Here is a 21,861-nt window from a genome sequence, read left to right as displayed (position 1 = left end):
TGCTTCTGAGCACTGTTCTCTGAATGTTTAAGATACCTACAGGTGTTTACAACAGATTGTTTCAGTTTGTAACAGCTCATGTCTATTTCTAAATTTTTTTTCCTGAACATGCTTAAAAGCAGCAAATTCTGTAGCTGGCTAGTATCTAAATTAGATTAAGACATTTAAGCTCCCAATATTTCAAACCTATAGCAAAAATATCTCACTATACACACATTTCAGAGTGTTAAGTAACTGTTTCAAAATTTCCCTGCCACGATAAACAACAAAATCCTTCCACCTTGACAAATGAACCACGGATGACAGTGCTGTCCCCTGGAGGAAAGCCCTGCTTTGCGATTCCCCAAGTTTCCTGATGCTTGTTCAGAGTCTGTACCAAACAAGCATGTCAGGCTCTGAACAATACTGGATAATCACTTCAGGGAGGAAAAAAAAGAACTTTTCCATCATTTTATCCATAAAGCATTGCATGAGTCCAGGCTTTTAGGAATTCCTATTAAGTTATTGGCATGGGTTTTTTTTTCAATGTATAAGGACTTTTTAATACGTGTGGAAGCATCACACCACTCAGTTGCAAAGAACAAAACCTATTATATTGCTATATTAGGTCAAATGACCTAAATTGAAGTAGAAAAAATGTTTAGGGGGTTTATAAGAAAACTTTAAAGGTTTGCTCTTTCACTAATTAGTTTTCCCCCATCCTGCTGCATTGCCTTTTTTTATTTTACAGTATGGGTTTTACAAGCTTGTTCCATCTGTTTTGTGAAGTTGCATCAACCAGTTAAAACTGCTTCTGAAAACTTAATGGAGTTCTCAATAAATTAATAGAAAAGCAGTGAGACAAAAACAATTAACTCAAGACCTTATAATCTGATGGTTTAGCTGGAAAAACAAAATAACTATAATACAATAATTTTCTGAGAAAACTCTTCATCCATTTCAAAACCAGGATGCTCACAATGAAAAATGTAATTACAAGCACACCCGACAAATAAAATTCTTGTCACCAAAATAGATGAGGACAAGGCTGGACCACACAAGAATAAACAGTATCTAAACTGGCTTCAGACATCCAAGTTTCATCGGTCAGTAGAAGATTTTTAATCCCTCACTGAAAAGACCTTTAGACAATCTGTCACATCAACACTCAAAGTTTCATCAAACCAGCCTTTAAAGCACAAGTTTGCAGTTGCATCTTTTGTTTCCTACACTCGCTGTGCTCGCAACCACTCTGCGTGCATCAGCAGCTCACCGTTCCCAGACCAGCTACCAGCGGAAGCCCAGGCAAGCGTCAGGACATTGCCTGGGGTACGGTAAAATGATGTAGGTCAACGAGGCAAATCAGCATTATCTGGAAGCCAGTTTAACACAGCGCAGCTAGATAGAACTTTCTGCCTAGCTCCTCCAGTACCTCTATACAGAGCCGTACACGCACGAGTGTCCCTCCTCCCAGTTCCGCGCTGGTAACCAATTCAGCCGCTCAGCGACTCGCGAACTTACTGCAGTGCAATGCAGAAGGAGGAGACGCACGGCCCTGGGATGCGAGGGAGCCCGGCGCCCTGGGCAGTCGCGGGAACCGGCCATTCAGCCGGGCGACCGCCAGCGACGCCGCCGCCACCGCCGCCAGCCCCCACCCCCGCCCGGCCGCCGGCTGCCGCAGCCCAGCGCGTCCGGCCCCGCGGGACCACTACCACCGCCGCCGCCCTCCGCCCCGCAACGCAAATCCAGCCAGCGCTCCTCCCGGGGACGGGCTGCCACAGCCGCGCCGCGCGGTTTTAAGCGGCTGTGCGCCAGCACATCTCCCACCCCCTTCTGTCCGGGCGGCATGGGGGAGGGGACAGGCGAGACACACACACGCACTCCCGCACATAGCCCCTCCCGCCCCCGCGCAGCTGCGGTACCTGTTGTCCGGCGCCTGCATCCCCCGGGCGCCGCCCGCTAACTCCGCGGCCCCACGCCCGCTCCACGCCGGGGCGGCGGTGCGGCAAGACCCACGCCTCGCTCCGCACGGCTCCACTCCCTCTTTCCCCGCAACAGCGCCGAGAGACTGCCCCCGCACCGGCGCAACACTTACCCAAAGTTTACCCGGCTCCCCCCGCCGGCGGTGGCCGCGCCGCTCAGCGGGTCGCGCTGCCGTCCGCTAACGAAGCAGCGAGGCTGTGAGAGCGGCCGCGGCCGCGCGCGGCCCTGCCTGCGCACCTGCGCGGCTCGCGCTCGGTACCTGCCGCCCAGGCCGGGGCAGCGCCGCGAGAGCGAGTGAGGGGCGGCCGCGAGCCGCCGGCGGGCAGGTGCGCGGACACTGCGGCTCGCGGGGCCGCGGAGGGCTGCTCCCGCCTGCCTCTGGCCCCCGGCAAGGCCGGCTCGGGCAGCAGCTCCGCGTCCGGGAGCCGCTTCAGCCACTGCCAGCGCTGCCCGGCTCCGGAGCCTCCATTCCGCTGTCGCTGCTGGGAGACCTTCACGAGTCTCACTGCTCCAAACACGCTCGGTGCCCCCAGCTCTCCTGCCACACGTGCGTGGGAATCTCTCTGGAGGTAGCAACAACCGAGCAAGGGCCCGTGAGAACGTGCAGATCGAGTCGGGAAAGACAAAAAGAGGAATCACTAGCAACGGCATCAAAATTAGTGCATGTATGGCAGTGCCTCCCACGCACCAAGACACAGGACACGGGAGCAGATCATGCTTCCACTGACAGGTTCTCAGCGTGTTTGACGGCAATTTGTCTTGTCCAAAAGAAATTCCTCTGAAACACTGGCAGAGTTCTAAGCAGTGCAAACACTGCCAAACTTCCATGGGTGCGATTCCCAAATTAGCCTCAGAACAGCAGCTAGATGGATTTGTTAGAATGACCATTAATTCATATCTAAATTCACTTCGAGGGTATGTGATCTGAAAAAAGGCTTGGCCTTTGAAGAGTATTTAAGGCAACGCAGATGAATCTTAGCATACTGCTCATCATTTTAGATAAGAAGAAAATCCATAGAAGTATGAAAATACAAAATATAGTACCTCGGGTTCTTGGTTTGATTTGTAACTGCACCCATTCTTCTGTTGTCTGCCTTAAAAGGTTTTAATTCTCACGTAAATGCTAGAAATCTTTGGAATCTTCTTTATTTGGGCTGCCCAGGGAGGTGGTGGAGGCACCGTCCCTGGAGGTTTTCAAGAAAAGACTGGTCTAGTTGACTGGCTAGGGGATAGGTTGGACTGGGTGATCTTGGAGGTCTCTTCCAACCTGGTTGATTCTATGACTTTAATAACCATGTAAACCCTTGCCAGGAAATTTTGGTTAAAAAAGATTCCTTATAGAAGAATTCCTTAATTCACTCAGTGTACTCACGGTTTTTCTCAGACTGTGTGGTACCTACTGTCTGTAAATAGGCTTCTAAACACATAGTGAAAGACATTTAACTGTTTAGAATTTGCTTGTTTCCAAAACTCATTAACATACCAGAGGTTTTGTTTGACAAAGCAGTTTGAGTGTATAGATGATCTTTCCCAGTACAAAAGCGTCTCTACATAATGTAACACAATAAATACACAGTTACACACTACGCATAGTACTTAAAAGGCATCTACAACTAAAATTTCAGTGTGACAAAACTTTGTCTATCCTTAATAAACACAGTATAAAAATTAAATTTGTTCATCTCTCATCATATACAAAGAAAACAAAAAAAAAATCTCTATCTTCAGAATAGAAATGTGTCCTAGGAGGTGTAGCATCACACACAGTAGGCTTTCAATTCAGATCCAGTAATCAACCTTATAAATAGCTTCCTAAATGACAGCTTCATAGTAGCACATGATGAGCACTTGGCTTCTGTTTCCAATGTTTAATATATTGCTTTCCCTCTAAAACACTGATTCCAAGAGATTCTTTTACTCCCAGGGAAGGAATTCAGTCCCAGCCTCAAGTTACTAAATTTGGATCAAAACACTGAAGTGCAGCAAGTAGTTAATTGTGATAAATCATTCTGGTACAGCACAAAAATTCCACAGGCCTTGCAATAAAATGTTTGATCTTGTGGCTTGCAGGAGAAGGGCCTGGGTTTGAATGACCAGATTGCCTTAAAAACGTTTTCAAGCACTCTCAGTTTCATAACATCATATTAAAGTTAAAAGTGGTGGGTAAAATCACGTCCACAGTTGCAACCCATTTTTAAATACTATGAATAATTTCTATATACTGACTTAAGTTTTAAGGGCCTTTACTGTTTTCTTCTGCTACGTATTGGAACAGTATCCAACACTAGTAACTATTGAAATGGAAAAGGTCCAGCAACTTCACATGCAGCATGGAATGGAGAATTCCAGTGATATTTATAGCTTTAAAACTCTAAAGTTTAATTTGGAGTTCTTGGGACACAAGCAAACACATTACCTCCTTCATTAAATATTTGGGGCGACTTAGAAAAAAGCAGGAGCTCTTACAGAGGCCAAAGTGGACTCAATACAGCTGAGCTGTGAAAGATCAGTGCAAAGATGTCAAACTAAAGGGACATTATCATTAAGATTTTTTTTACACAGGAGACTGCTGTCCATGTGTCCAGCCATGGTCCAGCCTTAGAAGTGCGGTTGTACTACAGGCAGTTTTGAGCACAGGTCAAAGATGGGGGATAGCTGAAATACAGCTGATGGCCAAGAGCTGCATCCTCAGCATAGAACTTGGTGGCAGTGTTTGGGAGTAGCACATTCATGTAAGCAGCTTTGTTCTGGTTTCTGTGCAAAGCTGTGTCCTGTTCTAGAAGCAGGATGCTGCCTCAACTGCACGTGCTCCTGTTTTCTCCTCCTTTAATCAAGCTCCTACCACAGATTAAAATACTCAGAAAGGTTGTCTCTTAACAGCTCCCTCACAGCAAAGCAAATAACAGATGTCTGGAATCCACAGCCAGAATTTAAAATATTAAATTTATTATACTATATCCTTGATCAGTGTTTGGATATTTAAATAAATTGTGCTGCTAAGCACAACTTTAGGTTGCTCATTTAATAAGCCTTTATTGCAAACTCTGTATTTTGATGTTGTTCATAAAAAAAAACAAGCACCAAGCCCAAGAACCTTAAATACCAGAACCAGTTCTCAGCCTCCAAGATTTTTTTAATTCCCTATTAAGAAGTTGCAGCAATGTCTGTCATCTGCATTTATTGCATATTAATGGTCTGAAGAGAAACAGAGTTTGGTGTTCCAAATCTGGCTTCAGTGGCCACATGACTGTACAGTCAGACTTGCAAATTACTGAAAAGTAGTCTAACTCCATGTGAATTTAGCTGAGATAACAGGCTACATGCCATGAAAGTCTGGTATCTGATGTGAATATAATGTACCAAATTTGTTAAAGGAAAAAAAAAAAGAATCCTCTGAATACTTAAGTCATCTAACTTAGGCCATCCTTACATTTTATCAAGTCTTTTGTGAAGGAAATATAGTGGAAAAAAAAAAGCCAACATCTTTCACACAGTAGTTCTGTACTTGGAGTATTTTCACTGGGAAATGTCAATATACAGTAAGACTAAGCTGCTCCCTTCAAGAAATACCAAATTCACAGGCAAACAGTAACAGGGGTCCAAAGAGGAGTCAAATCACTTCTGTCAGAAATAAAATCTTTCCTAGATCGTGCTCATATCCCACTACAATAATTATTATAAGAAGAAGATCACACTGCATAGTATGTACAGTACACTTGGTTCACAGAGTAGCACAGCTAAAGGGGAGAAAAAAAATCTAGGGAAATACCCAGAGGCACTTGCAGGTCTGCTGTGACATGTATATAAATACAATATTAGTAATATTAAAAATAGTGGCTGATACAGGAAAATATGCAACAGAGCAAATATTTGTGCTTGAGGAAAATCAAAGACTGTTGGCAAACCAGAGGAAATTGCATTAATCAGCTGCAATGCAGTTTGTGAGCTTGTTATCCAGTATACCAGACATTCTAACCCAATCTTTAGCTATTTTTTTCATTAATGCAATCAAGTTATAATGCTGAAAGCATTTAAATTCACATTTGTTGGGTTAACACCGACTTGCTTGATTACAAGCAAGCTACAAATCAGTCAGTCTCACTTCTGCCCTGGGAGAGCCCTAGCATGAGTTCTCTTGGAGCACATTTCAAGACACTTGAAGAACAGAGTGCGTGGGAACAATCAACGTGAACTTCCTAAGGGTAAATCTAGCTTGATCAATCTAACTGTCCTCTGTGATGAAATGACAGAACATATGGATGAGAAGAGAATAGTGGAGGTAATTATCTTGGGTTTTGCAAAGCTTTCTACACTTTCTCCTACAATGTTCTCCTGTCCAAGATGAGGCATTGCAGACTGGATGGGTAGAAACTAGATGGATGAGTAATTAGTTGGATGGTTGGGCTGAAAGACTACTGGTTAATGGGTTGTACTCCATCTAGATGTTGATAACAGGTGACATCTGAGGATGTACCTTTACATCTTTAAGGTGAAAGGGTCTGGCCTATCTTTGTCAATGACCTGAAGGACACAAAGGATTAACAAGTTCTTCAAGTCTGCAGATGAGAAACACAAGCTGGGAGGGGTAACAGACATGCTGAAGGACAGAAATGCTGACCAGAAGTACCAAGATACGCTAAAGGAATAGGTTGATACGAACCTTATTAAATTTGACAAAAACAAACCCAAAGTCCTGCACTTGGCAAGAAAAAAAAACCATGCAGTGATGAGGCCAGACTGGGTACTGCCAGGCTTGGGAGCAAATGTGTTGAAAAAGCCCTGGGAGTTTTGGCAGACAAGCATGAGCCTGCAGTGAGCCCTGGCAGCAAAGCAAGCCAACACCACCCTGGACTGTATGAACAGAAACACAGTCAAGGAGTGTTATTATTTTCCTCTAATCAGCATTTTACAGATTACAGCTTGAATACTGAATTGTAGGATAATTCAGGGTGAAAAGGCTCTTCAAGAAATACATAGTAAGGATCAAATATGAGACCATACCAAGAGCTTTAATGAGTTGAATCTGGAATCCCTTTAAAGGACAGAGACAGCATAACTTCTGTGGGCAGCCTAATGCAGTGCTGGACTGCCCTCATGGTGAAGAAGGGTTTTTTAAATGCCAATAATCTCTTGTCTTCTTACCGTGCATAACTATGAAGAGCGTGTCTCTTTCACCTGGATATACACCTCATGGATATTGGCAGGCTACTGCTTTATCTTCCCAAAGTCTTCCCTTTGCCAGGCTGGACAAGCCTAGGTATGCCAATGATTACATAAATTGTTGTATGAGTGTAGCATTGCTTGAATTTGTAATGAATTTGTCTGTAATCTGGCTCTACAATATTGTCATTCTTTCCTTCAGAGCACTAGAGGTAAGTATAAAAGAATCAAAGACAAATGCAATATAGTAGAGTACCTTTTAGTGAATGTAAAACTATTTATTTCCTTTATGACTCACTCTCATCTTTACTTTCCATCTATTTATGCAGTTTTCCTCCTCTATTGTCCCCATTTCAAAGATGGACCTCAGAGAAACCACTTTAATTCAGTGGGATGATATTCAGAAACGCCAGCAGGTAATGGGCTTGACAAGCTAATAAAATCTACATCAAAGGTACCACTGGTTTCATCTGGATGTAGGAATGAGCCCTCAGTCATACTGAACGAGAAATGTTTGTTCAGTCTGAAAAGACACTACTTAGTTAAATAGTATCTAAGAAGCAGATGCCTGATAGCTCACTCATTCTAAAATGCTGTAATATAAAGACTCCTTAACTCTGTACAAATTCTTTACTACTCCACTGGGGCAGGAGATAAGAGGCAAAATGCATTTACTATTTCTTGATGTAGTTTTACAGCAATAACATGCATATGTTTTTCACTACATTTCACTATACATGTGTAGCATACAAAAAAGAAGCATATGGCCAGCAGACATAAAAATACATGTGAAATGGCTCAAATAGGGCTTTATATTTTGAAATATGGGTTTAATACATTAATTACCATCTGTATATTTATTGAACTGTCTCAACTGTGTGAAAAGATATGACACGTCCTCAAACATTTGTTGAATCTTCACGCATACTGCAGAGTCACTACTTAGCATTCAACACCCCATGTCATTTGTAACTGGAAGGGTTTCTGTTTCATTGAGTGTCAGGAGTGCCAGGCTCTTCTCAGAAATGCCTAAGGGCAGGACAAGGGGAAGCGGGTGCTAGCTGGAGCAGAGAAGGTTCCATCTGAACATAAGGAAAAGCTTATTCACCGGGAGGGTGACAAAACACTGGAAAAGGCTGCCCAGAGAGGTTGTGGAGTCTTCTTCTCTAGAGACATTCAAAACCTGCCTGGACATGTTCCTGTGTGACCTACTCTATGTTATCCTGCCCTGGCAGCACTAGATCTTTTCAGATCCTTTTCAATCCCTCATGTTCTGTAATTCTCTGACTTGAAACATAGTTCAAGAGCAATGTAAAGTGCAATATGTTCTCTGGTCAGTGATAATCATTAAAAAAACCTGATGGACAAGTTCACCGTTGTGCCCAAGAAGGCCAATAGTATCTTGGGGTGCACTGAGAAAAATGTGGCCAGCAAATTGAGGTTCTCCCTCCCCTCTAGTATGCACTAGTGAGGCCATATCTAGAGTACTGTGTCCAGTCCTTGGCCTCCCAGTTCAAGAGAGATGAGGTACTACTGGAGAGTGTCCACCAGCATCTACAGAGATGATGAGGGGATTGAAAAACCTCCCTGAGGAGGAAAGACCTCCAGGCTAAACAGATAAGGTCTTTAGAAGAATGAGAGGGGTTCATAATGCTTCTCTAAAACCTACAGAGTGGGTCTCAAGAGGATGAGGCCACATTCCTTTCAGTGGTGCTCAGCAACAGGACAAGGGGTAACATGCACAAAGTGGAAGACAAGAAGTCCTACCTAAACCCAGAGAAACACTTTTTGCCTTAGAGAGTGAGAGAGCACTGGAACAGGCTGCCCGAAGAGACTGCAGAGCCTCCTTTCTCTGGAAATACTCAGAACCTGCCTGGATGCAATCCTCTGCAACCTGCTGATTTGGTTGGGGATTAATTGGCTGAGGCAGGAATTACAGAAATAGAATTATTTTTATTTTCCAAAAAATCCCTGCCCCCAAACTATATAGAGAACTAATTAAGGCCTATTCACATGTTCTCATTTGGTCGGGAAATCGTCACAAGGGTGCTAACTGGCAAGTTGAGTATTTTAGGGAAAGTCAGAAACTGGAAAGGTTACAACACAGCTTCACCCCACTTATAAGTCAGGCTGAGCAGAAAACCCAGGGAAACAGCTTTTTACTCAGAGGTGAGGTAGGAACTTAGTGATGATCCCCGGTGAATTTCTCTGTGGCAGCCTCTGAAACTGCAAGTTATATCCATGTTGTGAATCCACACAGCTAAGTCAAAGTGTCTCAGACACAGCTTCCACCAGGCAAAAATTTGTGGAGCAGCACTGCCTTGGCAGCCATGGGGAAGGCCAAACTGCTGGTGTGCTGCCCAGCTCAAGTAGCGAGCAAGAAATCAAGACACAGTGTGGTCCAAGAGAAGTCAGGTCCGGGTGCTGCCGGCAGCTCCTCTCAAATGGACCTAAGGACTTGCCAAACTTGCAGACTTGCACAGAATGGTGCAGATGCGGGGGACTGGCCAAAAGCAGGGATGGTGCTTAGAGTGGGAGCTGAAGCAGGAGCTCCAAAAACAGGAACTCTCTAAAAGCAGTGGGGGGCTCTGTAAAAGCAGCGGGGCTCTGTAATGGCAGTGACCCCATGCTTTTTCCTCACTCTAGTTATGATTTTCCTAGACAATCTGTCCATTTGTCATCCATACCGGGTGCAAAGAATCCAGGCAATCCCCAGCTAATTCCAGTGTGGGCTTTCCCATCAGCCAGTACATGTGTGGAAAGGACACCTTTTGCTGTTCCCCCTTCAAATCCACAAAAGGTGGGGGGAAAAGCAGGGTTTTGCACCTCCTTCTTCCCCCATTCAAAACTCTGGAGATGGAGGTGGGGGTTTTTGCACCTCCTTCTTCCCCCATTCAAACCTCTGGAGATGGAGATGAGGGGAAGAAGGCATTTGGAGTGCCCCACGACACCTACTCTAGATGAACTTGCTTGTGTGATTCTATAACTACATAATCAGACCTACTTAATTTGCATCTTAATTAAATGTGTTCAGGGGAGAAATTTTATGGAAAAACAATACAGAGAAGGAGATATACTGTGTTAGTAAGCCAGAGGTGTATGTCAACTAGACTAACTTCAGTATACCTGACAGCACAAAAAACAATTAATGACACAATCAGCACCAAGACTCAAGGGTTTGGGTACTGCTACACTGCATATTCGAGATATATGTATGTCACTATAACTGAAAGTGTACAGGACTTAAAAGCAAGATAGAGGGTTCAAATTTGGATAGCTGAAATAAATTATAAATAGTTAGGAAGACTTACATGTAACAGGAAATTGAAAGAAATGTAGTAGAGAATAAGAAAGAGCTAATTACATTTAATTACTTAAAAAGGCGGGTTTTCCAGAGAGCTGAGGGAAGGAAGACAAAAAGAACATGTTTCCAAAGATGGTTTGTATCAGCACAAATTAGGTCTGAAAAGCAGAAAAGGTGGGCTCAAGAATGAAAATAAGGAGAGATTTGTTTTAAGTTAGTGGCAAGGAAGTCACCAGCAGTCTTCAGAAAGAAACTTTTAGTTTCAAGGCAATTAGAGAAAGAAAAAAAGGAAAACAATCAATAGTGGCTAGCTAGCACCTGCTTCATTTATGGCCCTTACAGTTGAGATTATTCTACATATATTTTTAGTGAAGTTTATGGATTTTTTTCCTCTCCTTACAAAGATGTGTTTTGCTGACAGATCAGGGATCTGTTTAAACAAATGGAACAACATATTATACAATACTCTAATAAAAGATGTTTTGCTATATCTAAAATAGAGTAAATCCCTAAAGGATCATGTATTTTTTCATTGATATACTTTTCACTGCTGTCTTTTCTCACTGATACCTTTAAATGCAATATACACACCAGTGTTACATTGCAGATGCCTCAAGTAATTACATTCTTGTAATCATTTTGTTAAGTTAATAAACTTTTTATTCAATACTTTCTGCTATCATTAAAATGTTCAATTTTTTCATGTTTCCAACATGCAGTTGAAAGTACCTAACAAAAACATATTCCACTCACTTCTCTGGGAACAGATTCCCACATAGGTTTCCAGGGGAAAAAAAAAATTAGCAGCTTACCAATACACAGAATCATAGAATGAACCAGGTTGGAAGAAACGTACAAGATCAGCCAGTCCAACCTAGCACCCAGCCCTAGCCAGTCAACTAGACCATGGCACTATGTGCCTCAGCCAGGCTTTTCCCAAACACCTCCAGGGACAGTGACTCCACCGCCTCCCTGGGCAGCCCATTCCAATGCCAATCACTCTCTCCATGAAGAACTTCCTCCTAACATCCAGCCTAGACCTCCCCCAGCACAACTTGAGACTGGGTCCCTTTGTTCTGTTGCTGGTTGCCTGGGAGAAGAGACCAACTCCACCTGGGTACAACCTCTCTTCAGGTAGTTGTAGACAGCAATGAGATCTGCCCTGAGCCTCCTCTTCTCCAAGCTAAACAACCCCAGCTCTCTCAGCCTCTCTATGGGCTGTGTTCCAGGCCTCTCACCACCTTCGTGGCCCTTTTCTGGACATGTTCCAGTATCTCAACAGGACATGCTATTTAAATGCTAAATGCTGTTGTATTTGCACTGTCACAGCTACCAGCACAGTTTATTCTGGATTCACAACATACAGATAGGATGAAAATAAAGGAAGTGGGATTTGAGAGCAACAGGATCCTGTGAGTGAGGCACTCAGTGGAATGCTTAGATAATTGTGTTGTGTACTCCAGTTCTGCTCTTGGTCCATTACTCGACTCTGACATCTAGGATCTATGCAGATAAAACCAGCACTGTGATTTAAGACAGCAGTTTTTAAAATCCTCCCTTAACATGACAAACCTCAAGTATTCAGGCTGAAAAAAGAATTTTCCCATGGTAACTTAAGTTCTACTTTTAAAGATGTCCACAACTTCTTTTTTGTTTGTTTTGCCTAGACCTCAAGTGAAATATTTTCTTTCATGGCCCCTTTGGGAAACTAAGTATAGTAGCCACAGTTCAATTATTCCCACTATAAACACCCAGTCAAGGTACGTACAAACCACATGGGAATTGATTACCTTTGCTCAGAAACATAGCTAAAGGGCAAAAAGGTAATATTCCAAAAATGTAACAGCATCTCAGAACAGCTGAGGTTGGCATGGGCCTCTAGAAGTCATCTGGTTAATCAACCAGGTTGGGAGAAACCTCCAAGATCATCCAGTCCAACTTGTCCAAAATCATCCAGTCCCAGCCCTGTACAATCAACTAGACCATGGTACAAAGTGCCTCATCCAGGCTTTTTTTTGAGCACCTCCAGAGACCTCCAAGATCATCCAGTCCAACCTAGCACCCAGCCCTATCCAGTCAACTGGACCATGGCACCAAGTGCCTCATCCTCACCTTCACTACCAACAACAAAGAAAAGATGATTCAAACCAAAACCCCAGGAATGATGTTCTACTGGTATTCATTCCTCCAGAATGGATAAGAACTTGATTTTATTTTCTGTTTCTTCTGGGATCCAGGATAATTTTCAACCTAGGAGATCTATAAAGCCATATTTGGAACTTCATTTTGATACAATACATTTTTTGGGTTTCAACTCAGGAGGAGTGACAGAGATAGATCCCATCAAGCCCAGGTTGAATGTTAAAATTCTGATGTATGGGAAAGCAGAGGGTTTGAACCCCTTCAGAAAAGGTTTGAAACAAGTTCTTGTAATTTTTCTGTTGTCATTTGCTCATTCTTCTGACAAGTTGTAAAAAGAAATTGTGAAGTTCAAGGTCAGGTTGGATGACACCTTGAGCAACCTTCCTATGGAGGAAGATTGGAACTGGATGAGCTTTGAGGTCTCTTCCAACCTAAACCATTCTATGATTATATGTTTTTGAAGACAATGTGAATACCTGATGGATATGCTCTGAAAGGGCTATCAAATCAAGCTGTTTAAAGACCTATGGTATAAATCTGCTTTTTGCTCTAGTTCAGCTTCCTCATGAACTACCATGATATGTAACTATGAAGACCTATCCTCATTTTGAATATGTGAATATGTGCAACTCTGGCTCTCTAAGAAGTTTACATAGAGCAAGACATTGAATTGTGCAGTAAGCAGCAAGATTCAAGAACCACATACTTGGAATTAGATTCTACATGTTTGCCTAGATCATCTAACGAATTGCAACATTTTAAGCACAAGTGTTCTATTGCCTTAGGTTTTATTTCCATAGACTGAAATTATCTAGGACTATGAGTTTTTTCTGATGTGAATACTCACACAGTAGCCAGAAAAATCAACTGTCAAATCTGGCTTGGTCTCTAAATGTTAAACTAGTCTGTGGGACAGCATCTATTCCTTGTGTAAACTCCAACCATATGGCTCTGCAGCCAAGGAAATGTTTGCTTCTAAAAGCTAAATTAACCCAAAAAGAGGTAACCAAACAATGAATACAATACCTGCATTTTCTACTGCCTGAATGCAAATCGTAATTATGCTTTTTAGACTAGTTCTTGTACACTCAGATTTTGAGTATGCCAACCAATGTAATGCTCCCTCCATTTTCTCTAATTATTTTAGCAGTTATTATACTTTAGTTCTAATATTTTTGTGATGCTAAGTATGTTTCAATGTATGACAAACAACTTGATGAAGCCTTGTTTTCAAGATTAGTCTCTCTCTTGAGTGGAATTACCACTGCCTGCTTGCTAATATGAATAAACATGCACATCCCATCTTAAAACAAGAAAAACATTCCTGATGCTGAAGATTTCCTCATTTCTATTAGTTATATATTCAGGCTTATTATCTGGAAACTAGCTTCTTGCATATGTATGAAAAATCATCCACTTCCACGCAGTTATTCTTGGTGCTCTCTTTTAGCACTTGTGAGTAGGAATTTCAGACCTTATGCAAAACTCTTTATTAATTGGTCCCTGATCCTTCTGTAGGAGACTTCAGCTGACATCGATACTGTGGAAAGTAGGCCTGGTGTAGAGAAAAGGAAGGTATCCTGATCAACAACTACAAGTAGTGCTACTACTAGAATGATTTATGTGATTATGGGGTAAGATATAGATAGTGTTCTCTCCAGCTTCTCACTTTAATCACCTTTGGAAAATGAAAACAGAGCCTTCAGCTGCCACAAGTGCAATTCCCTCCTCATGTTTGCTTGTTGTTTTTTCCTCCAGTTCTACAATGGTCACCTTAAAGTTGCAGGACAGTTTTTGTAGAGATGAGTGCAAACTCAAGCCTTAATGAAATGCTACCGTGTTTTAAAAACATGGTAGCATGTTTTTCAGCTTGTTTTTAACAAAGGTCACAGAGTATTTAATGAAAAATTCATTATTCAGAAGGATGGTTTTAATGTTAGAAAGACTGAGACATATAACAGTACCTTATCAACTAATCCCCATTTGATTTAGTGCAAAAGCTTATCTGCAGTATTGTAACAAACACATCCATGCTTCTTTATAGCATTCTCCTTAGTGACGCTGCAGAAGCTGTTGATTTATATTTGAATATGTCTCTCTGTTAGGTGCTTCTTCAGAATTCACTTGTTTCATACTTAATGTGGTAATGAAATTTGTCTACAGAAGGTCAATGTTGGCGTTAATAATAACCAGTCACTCTACACTGCCTTTTGTGTTCCACCTATTGGAAGCCAGTAGCAGGGACTTGATTTTATGAGACGTGCAGAAGGCAGAATAAAAGGTGGGGAGGAGGAAGATCAAGTGCAAAAGGCACTGCAGATGGGGCATGCTGTGGCAGCATGTAGCCTGTCCATGGTCAACACAACAATCACAGTATCAACAAGGTTGGAAGAGACCTCATAGATCATCAAGTCCAACCCTTTACCACAATGATGATATGCAATCTAAGGAATTTAAATGCTGATCCAAACAGGGTTGTGCCATGATGAATCCTTACTAAGATTGTCCTCAGGAATGGATTGGCAGGATAACATAGATGTAGTTACTACTCATATCTGCTTGCTAGTAAGTTTTTTTAGGTTATCAGGATTATAATACATTGCAGACTAAACCTTTACACACAACCTAGAATTCAGTAATTATACAAATATGAAGTATAGAAATGAGCAGAAATAAAGTACTCTAGGTACAGAGAAACAAATGAACACCTAGGAAGGTTAGGAAGTAGGTTGTAATTTTCATTATGTAATCTGATCTAAAAAACACTCAAGAGCACTTCTGGAAAAGCACTACTTTTACACAACATTAAGCAGCATAATGTGATACGCATATGAAAATGGAAAGCAAAGAAGAATTTGTGAGACTGATGCTACAGAAGCACTCTAGCCCTGTAAAGATCATCAAGGCATTGTACAGTTACAGTGCGACCCTTCCAGAAACTGGAAGGCCTTCCTGGGTTTTTCAAGATACACTAAGGACTGGTGTCAAAGCTGCCCAGGTAATGACACATTCCCATTGCAACAAGAAAGTTTCAGCAAAATACTGTTAATATGGAAAGACAACCATTAATTTCTCAAAGCTACTTCTTAAATAGCTGAGCTGCTTTCTCAGCCTGGGAGATCAATATATTCCCTTTAACAGGCAAATGTGCAACTTTTATCAGAAAGGAAAACATTAAGATCTGCTTCTCCCCTTATGCGCCATATTTTGGAGCAGTGCTGAGCTTTGATTTGACTGAAAACCACAGCAAATAAAAGAGTCGCAGTTGTAGTTTTAAAATTGCTCACTCAACAATAAAGTTTTAAGTAGATGTCACAAATGTAATAAATTAGAAGTTACTAAATTATACTGTTCATAATACATTGGGAGGCAGTAATCCATATTACTGAATATTCATCAAGAAGGTTGGTGGGTTTGTTGGGTTTTTTCCTCATTAGAGGCTACAGATGGGATCCTATATATATGCAAAGAGGGAGATCTTGGTTAGGTAGTAGTATAGAAGTGTACTTTAATCTTACTTTAAGAAAAAGAAGTATTCCAATGAGCTATATGCAAAGAGTAACAAAAGATGACAAAGAGGTCAGAAGAAAAGCTGAGTGATGCACCCAGATGAATGCCTCTCATTAACTTTCCATATTTTAAAGAAACTAAATCATGAGAGAGTGAATATCTAAATATCCTGAAAATGGCAGAGAAATAGGAAGTTTATTGAATGAGCAGAAAATTAAGAATTTTGAGAGAAAGAAGGCAGAGAAATTCCACGATCATGAATGTTTTATCAATCTGCAGTCCTTTTTCTTAATAGTCAGCTAGAAAATCCTATAACATTGAGTTTCACATAGACTGTATCTTAAATAGAAGGCCTGCAAGGATGTGATGCACTTTTAGTAATATCACAGAATTTCTTAGATTGAAAAAGACCTTCAAGCTCATCGAGTCCAATCATTAGTCTCACACTGACAAGTCCTTGACTAAACCAAGTCCCTCAGTACATCTAATTACTATGAATCACAATGGTTGGAAAGGACCACCAGGATCATCCATTCCAACCTTGATCTCAACGTCCTCCATCACTTGACCATACACTCAAGTGCCACATCCACTCTTTTTCTAAACACCTCCAGGGATGGCACCTCCACCATCTGCCTGGCAGCCTGTTCCAGTGCTGACCACCCACCCAGGAAAGAATTTCCTCTCGACATCCAACCTAAACCTCCCCTAGCGCAACTTGAGACCATTTCTTCTTGTCCTATCATCAGTAATTTGGGAGAAGACACCAGCTCCAGCCTCACTACAACTTCCTTTTAGGTAGTTGTAGAGGGCAATAAGGTCCCCTCTCAGCCTCCTCTTCCCCAGACTAAACAACCTCAGTTCCCTCAGCTGCTCTTCATAGGTCATGTTTGCCAAACCTCTCACCAGCCTCATTACCCTTCTCTGCACCCACTCCAGCACCTCGATGCCCCTCCTATACTGTGGTGACCAAAACTGAACAGAGTTTTGTGTGGCGTTATTATTGTGTGACAGTTTTATCTGACATTACAAACTAGTGCAGAAAAGCAGCTGAAAGACAGAGAGTGTCTTCAGGAAGCAGGCTGTAAGATGTTACCCACACTGAGATAAACAGTGCTGAAAAGCTATAAATTATAGCAATGGGTCAAAAAATCATAGCTATTGTACCTGCAGCCACATTATGCACCTGAATAAGAACTGTTTGATATGAATTTTTAAGAAAGATAACTTTGAAAACCATTTTCACACTAAAATACATTCAGAATAATCACCAATGTGATGGAGTGGCAGTGGTAAGTGATGTTGCAGTTAGAGGCATTCCAATTTTCCCAGCTGAATTAATATAGATTTAAAAAATAACAAATAAAGTAGCACAAATCACAAAATAACAACTAAATCATTAGCCCTGTCTGTAAAATTGCTTCTAAGGAGGCAACACTTCAGTTTGCTGATGCCCTAGTCCTGTATTTCTTTTTAATGGCACAATAAACTGTCAGCTGAGATTAAGTTCTTTGAAAAGGTCTTTTCATTGAATTAAGCTTCTTCACAAAAGTGATTACTTTTCCTTATTCCCTGCTGGGCTATTAAAATATAATCCAGTACTAACTGAAGAAAAAGTAGAATCTCTGTCACTTCAATTGATGTCTGGATTGAGCCCATAACATTGAAACCAAAGCTATGGTCTTGGCAAAACAATATATAAGAACAGGGCAGAATCTGTTTCAGAAAAACAAGTAGAACTAAGAATTTAATAACTGTAATGCACAAAGACAATTATTTCATTGTTTAGTTATAATTAGGTTCCACTTAAATTGGTATATTGTCAGAAGCAAAGACAAGGGAAATGGGGAGTAGTAGCTTTGCCATGCAACAGTGAGATCAGATAGCTGAGGGCTTATCTACTAACCCACCTAAGAGAAAAGCAGATGAAAGCAAGTCACATAATAGCAAGTCCTTCCTAAAATTTATGGTTTCTAAAAGACATAACGCCTGGGCAAAGAGTTCCCTGAATTTATAGCAGATCTTACAAGTCTATCTCCATGTGCCAATCTGGAACACAAACCCTACGAGGAGAGGCTGAGGGAGCTGGAGTTGTTTAGCCTGGAGAAGAGGAGGCTCAGGGGTGACCTCATTGCTGTCTACAACTACCTGAAGTGACATTGTAGCCAGGTGGGGGTTGGCCTCTTCTCCCAGGCAACCAGCAACAGAACAAAGGGACACAGTCTCAAGAATACTAAGCTGTCCTGGTTTCAGCTGGGATAGAGTTAATGTTCTGCCTAAGAGGTGGTACAGTGCTGTGTTTTGGATTTAGTCTGAGAACAGTATTGATATTTTTAGTTGTGTCAAATATTTTTTTCAGCTTTGCATGCCCTACAAGCAAGAAGGCTGGAGAAACACAAGAAGTTGAGAGAAGACACAGCCAGGACAGCTGATCCAAACTGGCCAAAGGAATATGGTGTCACACCTAGTGGATGAGCTGGAGTCAATTGCTGCTAGGGTACTGGCTGAGCATCAGTCAGCAGAGGTGGTGAGCAACTGCACTGCACATCACTTGTCTTTCTTGGGCTTTATTTCATTCTCTTTTTGTTCTCTTACCTTTCATTACTACTACTACTACTAGTATTACATTTTATTTTTATTTAAATTATTAAACTGTTCTTATTCCAACCCATGAGTATTATTTGTTTTCACTTCTCCCCATCTCACCTTGGTGGCAGGAGGAGTGCATGAGTGGCTGCATGATGCGTTGTTGCCAGCGGGGGTTAACCCATGACATAAGCAGAGTACATAGGCTCAACTAGAGACTTCTAATACATTATTTGCAATGAAGTGACTGCTAACCTGCTCAGAATTCAAGCAATAAAATAGCTTTGGGGAAGTGAACATAAAGTAACATGTATTGTATATTAGATGACTACGCCACAGGACATTCCATAATCAGCTTCCCTGCTGTCTCGTTATCTCTTGACAGCTATGCCAAAATAATCTCTGTCTTGCCAAATGAATCCTCAGCCTTGAAAAACAAATGAAAATCTAACTTTTATTATTCATGAATTAACAGTAAAATGGTTTGTAACTACGAGAAATCATGTCCAGCTTAAATAAAAGTAACTTCAAATGCTGATTTTAAATGTCTATATCAGAACTGTCTGTTATGCCTGCACGCAGATTAGACACAGTACCAAGAGAAACATCCAACCACTTTTCAGACACCAATATAAAGTTCTCTTACTTCACTACATGTACAGCCTACTCTTGAAGTAACACTCTCTGCATTGCAAGTAGTCAACATCCTTCTGACACCAGTTAGCATGTCTTTTCTTATTCTTAATGATTCTGAACAGGGAGATTCTTAGTGAAGGATTCTTCTAGTATTTGTATACATATCTTAAATGGGTTTCATTCTACTTCTGTGTGTTTCACTGATAAAAACTATTTGCATTTAATGTACATACAAACACACCCAATTAAACTGCTGTTGTTTGTGGAATTCATAGAATCAGAATCAGCCGGGGTTGGAAGGGACCACAAGGATCACATGATCCTACCATGGGCAGGGACACCCAACCCTAGAGCAGGCTGGCCACAGCCTCATCCAGTCTGGCATTAAGCACCTCCAGGAATGGGGCCTCAACCACCTCCCTGGGCAACCCATTCCAGGCTTTCACCACTCTCAAGCTGAACAACTTCCTCCTGTATGAGAACTACTCACAGGTCAAAATGTTATAAATTGCTTATCTATTTGTCTTTACAAGTCTGAGAAAATAACCTTCTCTTTTTCAAAGTTCATCCAAACTTTTAAATAAAAATAATAATTAAAATTACTATTGCACACCAGGTTGAAGGAAAAGGTCATGAATGCCTAATGACATTATTCAGTCAAAATAATTTATAGACATATAGAATTAATGTAAGATTCTATTCCCTAAAAAAAGGAACATTCAGGAAGAAAAGCAGAGCTGAAATTCTTGAATTTGGTAAGAAACCTTTCTCCAGATGGATATGCTCTTTCTTGAAGATCATTTAAAAAGTGAAACTGCATCATCAGCTGACTGGATCAGAACTTAGTGAAAAAGATCTCACTCTTTCTAATGTTGATTTATCTAAAATTATTGTATACTTACAATAAAATCTGGATCTGGCACAAGAACTGGAGAAAATGTTCCTCAAATGTATGGGTTTATTTTTTGCACATCAGGACAGATGCTTTGAAATCAATGAGAGGCTGTTCAAGCTCTGCGGTATCGCTAACATTACAGAACTTCTGAGTTTAAAACCCTACAGCAGGACAACAGCACCTTCGCTAGTTCAGCTTTCATAAGTAATAAGCGTTTTCACAGCTACACCTGCAATTCTCTGACCTGAGAGATCTCAGTAGGGCCCTGGGGCTTAGGTCTCTTACAGATTTGCTCTTTCAGATAGAAATTTATCTTACAAGAATACATTTTTTGTTTGACTTCAGAATACCTGCTGAGGCCAACCACCATTGGACCCATGTAAGATCATCTCTGGCTGCCTCTTCCCTTGGGTGAACCTCAAGAGCAGCAGGCATAGATGAAGTGTTATGGTCAGATGTGATGAGTTTGAATTTTATGTGATGTGGTCTGACCCATGAGACACTCACAAGGCTGAGAGGTATCTGCTCTGATGTCTCCATAACAGAGACAATGGAAAGAATTTTCCAGAAGATAAGTATTTTGGGTAGGTAAAAAGTTATCCTTACAGACTTGTCATGAGCTTGCTCCTACATCTCAGTGTAACAACAACAGAATGCATTGTTCCAGAGCTGCATCAATTAGGAGACAAGGTTTGTTTGTTTGAATTATTAAAAGAAAAAAGTGTAATTACATTTAATAGTTACTATGTAAAAAAGGAATGAGAAAGAAAATATATTACCATAAAATGGAAGCCAAGTTGCTAAAAATAAACCACATTGCTGCAGAAAGCTATCCATTCTGTTATTCTATCCAGTACTTGATTTACCAATGTGTTCTGATTTAACATGGCCATTTGGACATGAGCACTCGGCCAGGCTACTGTTTATCAACTGTGGCTCTGCATATCTTCCATTCATTTATAACTGAAACACCAGGAGAACAGAACAGTTTAATTACTTGACAGATTTGAGCTGGGCAACACATGGTTTTGAACACTGTCCGTTTCCTTTAACCTGCAGTTTAAAACACCTGAAATGCATTTATACATGAAGTATAACACTACATCAGTATCCTCATTTTTAACTCTTGGAGAGGGCTAAGAGTCATTTCTGTCCTCCAATTACAGGTAGCTTGTAGCCTCAAACTGGGGTACTATCTTAAGCCACGGAAATATCTGCTCACACCTTTGTTTCAGTATCACAGAATTAACTAGGTGGGAAAAGACCACTAGGATCATCAAGTCCAGCTTATCACCTAACTCTTCTAATTAACTAAACCATGGCACTAAGTGCCTCATCCAGCCTCTGTTTAAACACTTCCAGGGATGGTGACTCCATCACCTCCCCAGGTAGCCCATTTCAATGCCAATCACTTTTTCTGTGAAGAATTTCTTCCTCAGGTCCAGCCTGAATCTGCCCTGGCTCAGTTTGAGACTGTGTGCTCTTGCTCTGTCACTGATTACGTGGGAGAAGACACCAACTTACCTCCCTTCAGGTAGTTGTAGACAGCAATGCGATCTGCCCTGAGCCTCCTCTTCTCCAGGCTGAACAACCCCAGCTGCCTCAGTCACTCCTCATAGGGCTGTGCTCCAGCCCCTTACCAGCTTTGCTGCCATTGTCTGGACAT

At 41.4% G+C, this 21,861-nt stretch overlaps 1 protein-coding gene across 12 annotated transcripts in view; it reads right to left on the bottom strand.

Annotated features, from left to right (window-relative positions):
* DGKB (diacylglycerol kinase beta) overlaps positions 1–21,861 on the bottom strand; it is a 477,946-nt gene that overhangs the window by 351,032 nt on the left and 105,053 nt on the right. Inside the window, exon 1 of one of the 12 annotated variants that reach the window (XM_064167185.1) lies at positions 2,075–2,219. The exons of 8 other annotated variants lie outside the window; for them this stretch is intronic. The gene's annotated coding sequence lies outside the window, so the exon portion shown is untranslated. 3 more of the 12 variants (XM_064167190.1, XM_064167191.1, XM_064167192.1) reach the window with 3 other exon arrangements.

This window comes from Pogoniulus pusillus, chromosome 28, assembly GCF_015220805.1.
Source record: "Pogoniulus pusillus isolate bPogPus1 chromosome 28, bPogPus1.pri, whole genome shotgun sequence".
In the NCBI taxonomy this organism is placed as follows: domain Eukaryota; kingdom Metazoa; phylum Chordata; class Aves; order Piciformes; family Lybiidae; genus Pogoniulus; species Pogoniulus pusillus.
The sequence above is the reverse complement of the archived record's forward strand: the minus strand, read 5'-3'. Positions and strand labels throughout refer to the sequence as shown.